Raw genomic sequence first — 12,500 nt, forward strand, 5'->3', positions numbered from 1 at the left:
TGCCACGAGCAACAGGTCACTAAAAGCCTATAGATGACGGTGTTGGAGGAAAAGAAAAATATCGAGAAAGCACTGCGGTGTGCCGTGCGTAGGGACGGGCGCGCGTGCCACATGCCGCCGAAATATGGGTGTCGGAGAAAACAGAGTGCCGCGCGTAACGAGGGGCGCGCGTGTTACAGATAGATATGCCCAAACGCATGAAAGTGTACGCAGGTGTCCTAAGGCAGTTTTTTTTTTTTTTCCTCATTTTGATGTCGCCCCGGCTGACGTGGTTTTCGTTTTTCCGTGCCGCCCCGGCTGACGCGGTTTTCGTTTTTCCGTGCCGCCCCGGCTGACGCAGTTTTTGCGCCGCCCCGGCTGACGCGGTTTTCGCGCCGCCCCGGCTGACGCGGTTCCGACTTTGCACTTTTTGGCTCACCCCGGCTGGCGGCCCACTCACTCGATCGCCAGGTCTGTTTGCCCCGGTGGTTCCACCGCCAGGCTTAAGCGCGAACTTTTTTTGTTTGTTTTCTTTTGATTAAGCGCAAGCTTTTTTCTTTGTTTTCTTTTGATTAAGCGCGGGCTTTTTTCTTTGTTTTTTTTGCATTCGCCCCGGCAGACGCGGTTTTTGCGCCGCCCCGGCTGACGCGGTTTTTGCCGCCCCGGCTGACGCAGTTCGGACTTAGCACTTTTCGGCTGTGCCTGGCTGGCGGCCCACTCACTCGATCGCCATGTCTGTTTGCCACAGTTTTCCCGGTGGTGCCGCACCCGGGCTCGCCCCGGCTGACGCGGTTTCGTGCCGCCCCGGCAGACGCGGTTTTCGCGCCGCCCCGGCTGACGCGGTTTCGTGCCGCCCCGGCAGACGCGGTTTTTTGCCGCCCCGGCTGACGCAGTTCGGACTTGGCACTTTTTGGCTGAGCCTTGCTGGCGGCCCACTCACTCGATCGCCATGTCTGTTTGCCACAGTTTTCCCGGTGGTGCCGCACCCGGGCTCGCCCCGGCAGACGCGTTTTTTTTTTCTTTCGCCCCGGCTGACGCAGTTTTCGCGCCGCCCCGGCAGACGCGGTTTTCGCGCCGCCCCGGCAGACGCGGTTTTTTGCGCCGCCCCGGCTGACGCAGTTCGGACTTGGCACTTTTTGGCTGAGCCTGGCTGGCGGCCCACTCACTCGATCGCCATGTCTGTTTGCCACAGTTTTCCCGGTGGTGCCGCACCCGGGCTCGCCCCGGCTGACGCAGTTTTCGCGCCGCCCCGGCTGACGCGGTTTCGTGCCGCCCCGGCAGACGCGGTTTTTTGCGCCGCCCCGGCTGACGCGGTTTTTTGCCGCCCCGGCTGACGCAGTTCGGACTTGGCACTTTTCGGCTGTGCCTGGCTGGCGGCCCACTCACTCGATCGCCATGTCTGTTTGCCACAGTTTTCCCGGTGGTGCCGCACCCGGGCTCGCCCCGGCAGACGCGTTTTTTTTTTTTCTTTCGCCCCGGCTGACGCAGTTTTCGCGCCGCCCCGGCTGACGCGGTTTCGTGCCGCCCCGGCAGACGCGGTTTTTTGCGCCGCCCCGGCTGACGCGGTTTTTGCCGCCCCGGCTGACGCAGTTCGGACTTAGCACTTTTTGGCTGAGCCTGGCTGGTGGCCCACTCACTCGATCGCCATGTCTGTTAGCCACAGTTTTCCCGGTGGTGCCGCACCCGGGCTCGCCCCTGCTGACGCAGTTTTCGCGCCGCCCCGGCTGACGCGGTTTCGTGCCGCCCCGGCAGACGCGGTTTTCGCGCCGCCCCGGCTGACGCGGTTTTTGCCGCCCCGGCTGACGCAGTTCGGACTTAGCACTTTTCGGCTGTGCCTGGCTGGCGGCCCACTCACTCGATCGCCATGTCTGTTTGCCACAGTTTTCCCGGTGGTGCCGCACCCGGGCTCGCCCCGGCTGACGCAGTTTTCGCGCCGCCCCGGCTGACGCGGTTTCGTGCCGCCCCGGCAGACGCGGTTTTCGCGCCGCCCCGGCTGACGCGGTTTCGTGCCGCCCCGGCAGACGCGGTTTTTTGCCGCCCCAGCTGACGCAGTTCGGACTTAGCACTTTTTGGCTGAGCCTTGCTGGCGGCCCACTCACTCGATCGCCATGTCTGTTTGCCACAGTTTTCCCGGTGGTGCCGCACCCGGGCTCGCCCCGGCAGACGCGTTTTTTTTTTCTTTCGCCCCGGCTGACGCAGTTTTCGCGCCGCCCCGGCAGACGCGGTTTTCGCGCCGCCCCGGCAGACGCGGTTTTTTGCGCCGCCCCGGCTGACGCGGTTTTTTGCCGCCCCAGCTGACGCAGTTCGGACTTGGCACTTTTTGGCTGAGCCTGGCTGGCGGCCCACTCACTCGATCGCCATGTCTGTTTGCCACAGTTTTCCCGGTGGTGCCGCACCCGGGCTCGCCCCGGCTGACGCAGTTTTCGCGCCGCCCCGGCTGACGCGGTTTCGTGCCGCCCCGGCAGACGCGGTTTTTTGCGCCGCCCCGGCTGACGCGGTTTTTTGCCGCCCCGGCTGACACGGTTCGGACTTTGCACTTTTCGGCTGTGCCTGGCTGGCGGCCCACTCACTCGATCGCCATGTCTGTTTGCCACAGTTTTCCCGGTGGTGCCGCACCCGGGCTCGCCCCGGCAGACGCGTTTTTTTTTTTTTTCTTTCGCCCCGGCTGACGCAGTTTTCGCGCCGCCCCGGCTGACGCGGTTTCGTGCCGCCCCGGCAGACGCGGTTTTTTGCGCCGCCCCGGCTGACGTGGTTTTTGCCGCCCCGGCTGACGCAGTTCGGACTTTGCACTTTTTGGCTGAGCCTGGCTGGCGGCCCACTCACTCGATCGCCATGTCTGTTTGCCACAGTTTTCCCGGTGGTGCCGCACCCGGGCTCGCCCCGGCAGACGCGTTTTTTTTTTTTCCTTCGCCCCGGCAGACGTGGTTCCCCCCCCCCCCTCCGTCTTTCTTTTTGTTTTTTTTTTCGCCGCGGCTGAAGTGGATTTTTCGGTGCCTCGACGCCCCGGTAGTCGCGGTTTTTCCGTTTCCGCACGGCCCCGGCTGACGCTGCTCGGTCACAGTCGCCTTTTGTGGTGATTGCAGACTTCTTGAGCGCGGGTGTTTTTTTTTTTTGTTGTTGTTGTTGTTTTATTACGCATTCGCTCCAGCAGACGCTGTTTAGACTTTTTGTTTCCTCTTTTATCCTGCGACGAGGTGACGAGGTTTATTCGGTGCCCTGCCGCCCCGGCTGAAGTGATTTTTCCTGTCCCGTGCCGCCCCGGCTGACGCGGTTGGGACTTCGCGTTTGTTCGGCCACCACGGGTTTTGGCGCACTCGCTCGGTTGCTTGTTGTTGCCACTTGTTGCGAACCCAGGTTTCTTGAGCGAGCGCGGGCGTTTTTTCTTCCTTTCTTTCTTTGTTCTATGTGTTAGCGAATCGGCCTTTAATATCACACGAGGACTCACAACCAACAATTTTCAGTTTGAAGTGTAAAAAATCTGCAGGTGTTGACGTAACTGACTTGCCCCGTACCCTTGAGTACATCCATGAAGTTCTCGTAGTACTACTAAATCGCATTATTCCAAGTGGAGAAATTCCCATAAACTTGCAAACCTCTACACGAAAATCGGTGCGCGTGATAAAGTTGAAAATTATCGTCCGATATCAAATGTGCCTTCTATAACACAAATTCTAGGAAAAAAAAAAAAAAAAAACACTTGTTCGCCGTTTTCTGCGCCGTGACTGGCAGCACTCCGGCGAAGCGAAACGGGGTCGATTCGAGCACGATATCGGCGTCTTTCGACGTGCTCGCCGGCGACCGTCGCACGAGTACGTCGCACGAGCGCGTCTGCCGGGGCGCCGTTTGCGAAGCCGACGCAAAAGTGGGAACCGCCGCTCGGATGATCGCCGCTTTCGGCAGAGTGAGTGTTGGCACTCCGGGGAAGCGAAACAGCGTGAATGCGCCCACGAAATCGGCGTATTTTGAAGTGCCCGCCGGCGACCGTCGCACGAGTACGGTAAACCGCGTCAGCCGGGGCGTAGTTCGGGACGCCGACGAAAAAGTGGGAAGCGCAACTCGGATCTTCGCCGTTTTTGCAGGAGTGAGTGGCGGCCCTCCTGCGAGACCAAGAAGCATCGATTCGTGCACGAATTCGGCGCCTTTCGACGTGATCGCCGGCGACCGTCGCTCGAGTAGGGCAAACCGCGTCTGCCGGGGCGGGCTTCGGGACGCCGATGCGAAAGTGGGAAACGCTGCTCGGATGTTCGCCGTTTTTGGCCGAGTGAGTGCTGGCACACGGGCGAAGCCAAACGGGGCCGATTACGGCACGATATCGGCGTCTTTCGACGTGCCCGCCGGCGACCGTCGCACGAGTACGGTAAACCGCGTCAGCCCGGGCGGAGTTCGGGACGCCGATGCGAAAGTGGAGAACGCCGCTCGGATCTTCGCCGTTTTTGGAGGAGTGAGTGGCGGCACTCCGGAGAAGCCAAGGAGCGCCAATTAGCGCACGATATCGGCGTCTTTCGACGCGCTCGCCGGCGACCGTCGCACGAGTAGGGCAAACCGCGTCTGCCGGGGCGGGGTTTACGACGCCGACGCAAAAGTGGGAACCGCCGCTCGGATGTTGGCCGTTTTTGGCAGAGTGAGTGCTGGCACTCCGGCGACGCGAAAGAGCGCGAATGCGCCCACGAAAGTGGCGTATTTGGACGTGCGTGACGGCGACCGCTGCAGGAGTACGAAAAACCACGTCAGCCGGGGCGAGCGACACACGGCGGTCTGGGTGCTTATCGCTGCTATTATAGGGGCACCCCGGCAGACGCAGAAAAAAAAAAAAAATTTTCGACCTTCTTTTTTGCTGGTCGAGCTCGGGTAACCCAGGTCGCAATGGGAGCCGCGCACGAAAGCGGCGTCGCGAGACGCGTTCGCGGTCGCTAGTCGCACGAGCTCGGCAACCGCGTCAGCCGGCGCGGAGTTCGGGATGCCGACGGCTAAGTGGGTACCGCTGCTCGGATGTTCGCCGTTTTTGGCCGAGTGAGTGCTGGCACTCCGGTGAAGCCAAGGAGCGCCAATTCGTGCACGATATCGGCGTCTTTCGACGTGCCCGCCGGCCACCGCCGCACGAGTACGGCAAACCGCGTCTGCCGGGGCGGGGTTCGCGACGCGTACGCAATAGTGGGAACCGTCGCTCGGATGTTCGTCGTCTTTGGCCGAGCGAGTGCTGGCACTCCGGCGAAGCGAAACGGGGCCGATTCGGGCACGATATCGGCGTATTTCGACGTGCTCGCCGGCGACCGTCGCACGAGTACGGCAAAGCGCGTCTGCCGGGGCGATGTTTGCGACGCCGACGAAAAAGTGGGAAGCGCCGCTCGGATCTTCGCCGTTTTTGCAGGAGTGAGTGGCGGCCCTCCTGCGAGACCAAGAAGCATCGACTCGCGCACGATATCGGTGTCTTTCGACGTGCCCGCCGGCCACCGCCGCACGAGTACGGCAAACCGCGTATGCCGGGGCGGGGTTGGCGACGCCGACGCAAAAGTGGGAACCGCCACTAGGATGTTCGCCGTTTTTGGCAGAGTGAGTGCTGGCACTCCGGCGAAGCGAAAGAGCGCGAATGCGCCCACGAAAGTGGCGTGTTTGGACGTGCTTGACGACGACCACCGCAGGAAAACGAAAAACCACGTCAGCCGGGGCGAGCGACCCATGGCGGTCTGGGTGCTTATCGCTGCTATTATAGGGGCACCCCGGCAGACGCAAAAAAAAAAAAAAAATTTTTTTCGACATTCTTTTTTGCTCGTCGACCTCGGGTGACCCAGGTCGCAGTGGGAGCCGCGCACGAAAGCGGCGTCGCGAGACGGCTTCGCGGTCGCTAGTCGCACGAGCTCGGCAACCGCGTCTGCCGGGGCGGAGTTCGGGACGCCGACGGCTAAGTGGGAACCGCCGCTCGGATGTTCGCCGTTTGTGGCCGAGTGAGTGCTGGCACTCCGGCGAAGCCAAACGGGGCCGATTCCGGCACGATATCGGCGTCTTTCTACGTGCTCGCCGGCGACCGTCGCACGAGTACGGCAAAGTGCGTCTGCCGGGGCGGGGTTTGCGACGCGTACGCAATAGTGAGAACCGTCGCTCGGATGTTCGTCGTCTTTCGCCGAGCCAGTGCTGGCAATCCGGCGAAGCCGAACGGAGCCGATTCGGGCACGATATCGGCGTCTTTCCACGTGCTCGCCGGCGACCGTCGCACGAGTACGGTAAACCGCGTCAGCCGGGGCGGAGTTCGGGACGCCGATGCGAAAGTGGGAAGCGCCGCTCGGATCTTCGCCGTTTTTGGAGGAGTCAGTGGCGGCACTCCGGTGAAGCCAAGGTGCGCCAATTCGCGCACGATATCGGCGTCTTTCGACGTGCCCGCCGGCCACCGTCGCACGAGTACGGCAAACCTCGTCTGCCGGGGCGGGGTTTGCGACGCCGACGCAAAAGTGGGAACCGCCGCTCGGATGTTCGCCGTTTTTGGCAGAGTGAGTGCTGGCACTCCGGCGAAGCGAAAGAGCGCGAATGCGCCCACGAAAGTGGCGTGTTTGGACGTGCTTGACGACGACCACCGCAGGAAAACGAAAAACCACGTCAGCCGGGGCGAGCGACCCATGGCGGTCTGGGTGCTTATCGCTGCTATTATAGGGGCACCCCGGCAGACGCAAAAAAAAAAAAAAATTTTTTTCGACATTCTTTTTTGCTCGTCGACCTCGGGTGACCCAGGTCGCAGTGGGAGCCGCGCACGAAAGCGGCGTCGCGAGACGGCTTCGCGGTCGCTAGTCGCACGAGCTCGGCAACCGCGTCTGCCGGGGCGGAGTTCGGGACGCCGACGGCTAAGTGGGAACCGCCGCTCGGATGTTCGCCGTTTGTGGCCGAGTGAGTGCTGGCACTCCGGCGAAGCCAAACGGGGCCGATTCCGGCACGATATCGGCGTCTTTCTACGTGCTCGCCGGCGACCGTCGCACGAGTACGGCAAAGTGCGTCTGCCGGGGCGGGGTTTGCGACGCGTACGCAATAGTGAGAACCGTCGCTCGGATGTTCGTCGTCTTTCGCCGAGCCAGTGCTGGCACTCCGGCGAAGCCGAACGGAGCCGATTCGGGCACGATATCGGCGTCTTTCCACGTGCTCGCCGGCGACCGTCGCACGAGTACGGTAAACCGCGTCAGCCGGGGCGGAGTTCGGGACGCCGATGCGAAAGTGGGAAGCGCCGCTCGGATCTTCGCCGTTTTTGGAGGAGTCAGTGGCGGCACTCCGGTGAAGCCAAGGTGCGCCAATTCGCGCACGATATCGGCGTCTTTCGACGTGCCCGCCGGCCACCGTCGCACGAGTACGGCAAACCTCGTCTGCCGGGGCGGGGTTTGCGACGCCGACGCAAAAGTGGGAACCGCCGCTCGGATGTTCGCCGTTTTTGGCAGAGTGAGTGCTGGCACTCCGGCGAAGCGAAAGAGCGTGAATGCGCCCACGAAAGTAGCGTATTTGGACGTGCTTGACGGCGACCGCCGCAGGAGTACGAAAAACCACGTCAGCCGGGGCGAGCGACCCACGGCGGTCTGGGTGCTTATCGCTGCTATTATAGGGGCACCCCGGCAGACGCAGAAAGAAAAAAAAAAATGGGGACATGGCGTGCGTCACCGTGCGGCTTCGCAGCGTTGCCGAAGTCGCCGAGCCCTTCGACTGAGCCGAACGGCGGACAGGGAACGTTGGTCGGCCGTTCTAACCTGTCGGTGCCACGCCGAGACGTCGTTAAGGAAAACCGCGTCGTGGGCCTCTACGACGCCGTCGAGTCGTTGTACGTTTGGTGTCCAGCGTGTCGGCGGCGAGTAGCGGACACGTCGTTCACGACTTCGGTCTTTCGCAGTCGACGCGAACTTGCGGAGAGTCGTGGTGCCTCACGTTTTCGGCAGAAACCGCGGCGGAATTTTCCCGTGCGTGCGCGCACGACCTCGGTGCTGTGCCGTCAGCGTAGTGTTGCACAAACTCGTGGCCTACCCAAGGTGCGGTACGTTTGCGGCCGTATCCTCGGTGGGAATTTCGTGAGTAGGGTCGCAAATTCTACGACCTCGGCGGGTTTGAGAGCGACGTAGACTTGTGGCACGCTCAACATGCCACACGTTTCGGGGCACACCCGCGGTGAAATTTTCTCGAGTACGCTCGTATTAGGGCCCAAGGAGGTCTGGGTACTTATCGCTGCTATTATGTGGGGGTTCTCGTGAGCGGCGTACGCGAAAGCGACCGGGTGTCTGATATGCGGCGGGCTTCGGCCTCGTCAAGCGTGTCCTCGGGTCTGCTCCAGGGGAATCCACGGCAGTCGTCTGCAGCCTCATCCGCTTGATGCGTTAGGGGCTGGTTGTCGGACGGTGCCGTTTTACCACGATATCGAGGTGTGTTCCGTGTCGTCCTCGGGCGATTCAGATGCGAAAGCGCCGAAGACGCGGGCGTGACCCGTCGTCTGGCGGCTTTGCAGTCTCGGCTCCGTTGCTAGTTCCGGCCGGTCCACCGACAGTGCAGCGGGCTTGGGCAACCCGCACGGCGCGACCGAGTCGATGCAACGAAAAAGAGCGAGCATGAACGTGCTTCTTGCCGCACGGCTCCCACTCGTCTTTCGGGAAGGTTGTGCCGTAGCGAGCTCGAACGCCGTCATCTCGGAGTGCAAAATAAGCGTGTTGGGGCGCCTGAAGGTGGCCTCCGCCGCACACAGACTGCGTCCGGCCCGCCGAGGGCGAGGACGGACGCGCAGTCGAACGATTACCTGGTTGATCCTGCCAGTAATCATATGCTTGTCTCAAAGATTAAGCCATGCATGTCTAAGTACATGCCGAAATAAGGCGAAACCGCGAATGGCTCATTAAATCAGTTATGGTTCCTTAGATCGTTTCTTCCTACTTGGATAACTGTGGCAATTCTAGAGCTAATACATGCAGTGAGCCTGGAGCCCTTTGGGTAACGGGTGCTTTTATTAGACCAAGATCGATCGGGTTTCGGCCCGTATTGTGTGGTGACTCTGGATAACTTTGTGCTGATCGCATGGCCACGAGCCGGCGACGTTTCTTTCAAGTGTCTGCCTTATCAACTTTCGATGGTAGGTTACTTGCTTACCATGGTTGTTACGGGTAACGGAGAATCAGGGTTCGATTCCGGAGAGGGAGCCTGAGAAACGGCTACCACATCCAAGGAAGGCAGCAGGCGCGCAAATTACCCACTCCCGGCACGGGGAGGTAGTGACGAAAAATAACAATACGGGACTCTTTTGAGGCCCCGTAATTGAAATGAGTACACTCTAAATCCTTTAACGAGGATCAATTGGAGGGCAAGTCTGGTGCCAGCAGCCGCGGTAATTCCAGCTCCAATAGCGTATACTAAAGCTGCTGCGGTTAAAAAGCTCGTAGTTGGATCTCAGTTCCAGACGAGTAGTGCATCTACCCGATGCGACGGCTCGGACTGAACATCATGCCGGTTCTTTCTTGGTGCACTTCATTGTGTGCCTCGAGATGGCCGGTGCTTTTACTTTGAAAAAATTAGAGTGCTCAACGCAGGCGAGTCGCCTGAATAAACTTGCATGGAATAATAGAACAAGACCTCGTTTCTGTTCTGTTGGTTTTTGGAATACGAGGTAATGATTAAGAGGGACGGACGGGGGCATTCGTATTGCGGCGCTAGAGGTGAAATTCTTGGACCGTCGCAAGACGAACTACTGCGAAAGCATTTGCCAAGAATGTTTTCATTGATCAAGAACGAAAGTCAGAGGTTCGAAGGCGATCAGATACCGCCCTAGTTCTGACCATAAACGATGCCAACCAGCGATCCGCCTGAGTTACTCAAATGACTCGGCGGGCAGCTTCCGGGAAACCAAAGTATTTGGGTTCCGGGGGAAGTATGGTTGCAAAGCTGAAACTTAAAGGAATTGACGGAAGGGCACCACCAGGAGTGGAGCCTGCGGCTTAATTTGACTCAACACGGGAAAACTTACCCGGCCCGGACACTGGGAGGATTGACAGATTGAGAGCTCTTTCTTGATTCGGTGGATGGTGGTGCATGGCCGTTCTTAGTTGGTGGAGCGATTTGTCTGGTTAATTCCGATAACGAACGAGACTCTAGCCTATTAAATAGGTGCGGGGTTCCCAGCACCTTACAACCTTCTTAGAGGGACAAGCGGCTCCTAGCCGCACGAAACAGAGCAATAACAGGTCTGTGATGCCCTTAGATGTCCGGGGCCGCACGCGCGCTACACTGAAGGAAGCAGCGTGTCTTTATCCCTGTCTGAAAAGACTGGGTAACCCGTGGAACTTCTTTCGTGATTGGGATAGGGGCTTGCAATTGTTCCCCTTGAACGAGGAATTCCCAGTAAGCGCGAGTCATAAGCTCGCGTTGATTACGTCCCTGCCCTTTGTACACACCGCCCGTCGCTACTACCGATTGAATGATTTAGTGAGGTCTTCGGACCGATGTCCGGCGCGGCCTTTCGGTTGCGCCGGTCTGTTGGAAAGATGACCAAACTTGATCATTTAGAGGAAGTAAAAGTCGTAACAAGGTTTCCGTAGGTGAACCTGCGGAAGGATCATTAACGGATTGTGAAGGGTGAGCGCCTCAGCTGCGTCTGCGCCCGACACTTTCTGCCGCTGACCCCGTTTGGACGCGGGGTCGGCTTTTCCCCACGGGGCTGCCTGAATGTGGAGCGGCACCCCGTGACAAATTGTTGCGCCCAGCGGACGCCAACACCGCGACCTTGGACGGTCGGCCAGGTGGCGGACGCGGGTACAAACGGCGCAACGCACTCATAGGTCGGCTTTCGACCCGCCACTGCACCGTGGCTCGAAGCGCTCGAAATGCGCGACCCGACCGCTGCGGGACCGCCTAGTACTGTAAACAGGAGCGGCGGAGCGCGAACGGCGAGTCGTGGTTACGTCGGTAGAAGGCGAGGCTGCGCGTTCCCGAAACGCCAGCCGAGTGCCCTCCCGACCGTTCGAGCGTGCAAGAACGAGACCCGACAATCGCGCGGCGACTGCCAAGTACGAGAGGAACGGCACAAGCGTCGGCGGTCGGTCAAGGAACTGGCGATGTGACGGGTCCGCTGTGCACCAGTGCATACCGTCCCGCCGTCCGCGGCAAGCGCCTCCGCGTCCTCGGGTGACGGAGGCTGCCGGTCGGTTCTTGCAGGCGAGGGATCTCGCTGGCACTGGTTCGCGTTGACGCGCGGCCGGTCATGGCACGGCGATGCGACGGCCGAGGTGCGCAGTACTCGATGGAGGAACCGCACGCTCCGATGACCGTCCCGCCCTCCGCGGCGTATGCGTACCGACCGTAATGGTTGCAGCAGCGCCGGCCGGCTTTTGAATTCGCCACACGAAACACGGTGCGAGATCGCGGTTAGGGGAGCGTCGACGTTGCCAGGCGTTTTGCTTGCTGCCGAGGGAAAGGCGGCACGGCCACGTCGCGCTCGTCGCGATTAGCGGGTCTGCGCGCTTTGGGAAGGTGCCGCAACGACTTGCCGAAAGAGGAAGCACGGAAGAACGAGGGACTTGGACGTCCCGACAATTGAACGCACTTGCGGCCAGGCCCTTGCTGGCTTCGTTCTTCCGCCTCGAGTAGGCTCGTACGCGGCTCCGGCGCCGAAAGTGGTCCTTGGCACCGACTTCGGTGGACGTGGGAAGTGCCGCGCAAGTACGGCGCGCCTGGCTCCACCTGTTGGCTAAAGTAGGCAGCCGGATCGGCATTTTGGTGTGCGGTGGCAAACCGTGGATGCGAAAAAAGCTTGTGCGATTTCGTGGAACAAAAAGCGGGGGTCCCCCTTTTTATGCGGAGGAGACCGACCCGCCCGCCGTGGTGAACCGCGACGCCACGGTAAAAACGGGAGAGGCTTGTCGATGGGACCGTGCATCCCGCGCTCCACGGAGGCCGGGAGGCGGCCGCCCGAGGAAATGTGTAGCCGTCGAGGCCCGCATCTGCGTGCACTCTTATCCAAATGGGTGTACCGCAGGCATTTTCTGGTTAGGCGGGCCAATGAGAGCGAGCACACAACGATACCTACGGGTCCGGCTTGGAGAACCGGCTTCGACGCCTCCCGAGTATTTATAGAGGGGTGGACCACGAAAGCACTCGCAAGTAGCGGAAGCGAAACGCCGTCCGAAACACACCGTTTGCTCGATTTGCGGCAGCCGAAAAAGGCGCGGCAGAGTTTTGGAGTCCAAGCGTGCGCTGAAAAGCGCCCTTCTTGGCCACTGTTTGGCCGAGTGCCAGAAACGTTTGGTTTTGACTGTACGGAATTGAACAAACACTTTTTCACGACTCTAAGCGGTGGATCACTCGGTTCTCGGGTCGATGAAGAACGCAGCCAGCTGCGAGACTTGGTGTGAATTGCAGGACACACTGAGCACTGATTCTTTGAACGCACATTGCGGCCTTGGGTCTTCCCTTGGCTTCGTCTGTCTGAGGGTCGGATCACATATCAAGAGAGCCTTCGGCGCACAAGGGAACGTGAGCCGTCGACTCGTTTTGACCGCGTCGGCAACACGGACAGCACGCTGAAC

The 12,500-nt window shown here is 60.4% G+C and overlaps 2 non-coding genes across 2 annotated transcripts; both read left to right on the forward strand.

The window, feature by feature from the left end:
* Positions 1 to 8,722: 8,722 nt before the first annotated feature.
* LOC142792960 (small subunit ribosomal RNA) lies at positions 8,723 to 10,537 on the forward strand. Its single transcript, XR_012891336.1, has one exon. It is a non-coding gene; the product is annotated as a small subunit ribosomal RNA (ribosomal RNA).
* Positions 10,538 to 12,256: 1,719 nt separating this feature from the next.
* On the forward strand, positions 12,257 to 12,409 carry LOC142792964 (5.8S ribosomal RNA). Its single transcript, XR_012891340.1, has one exon. It is a non-coding gene; the product is annotated as a 5.8S ribosomal RNA (ribosomal RNA).
* The last annotated feature ends 91 nt before the right edge of the window (positions 12,410 to 12,500 follow it).

The sequence above is a fragment of the Rhipicephalus microplus genome, unplaced genomic scaffold, assembly GCF_043290135.1.
Source record: "Rhipicephalus microplus isolate Deutch F79 unplaced genomic scaffold, USDA_Rmic scaffold_265, whole genome shotgun sequence".
In the NCBI taxonomy this organism is placed as follows: domain Eukaryota; kingdom Metazoa; phylum Arthropoda; class Arachnida; order Ixodida; family Ixodidae; genus Rhipicephalus; species Rhipicephalus microplus.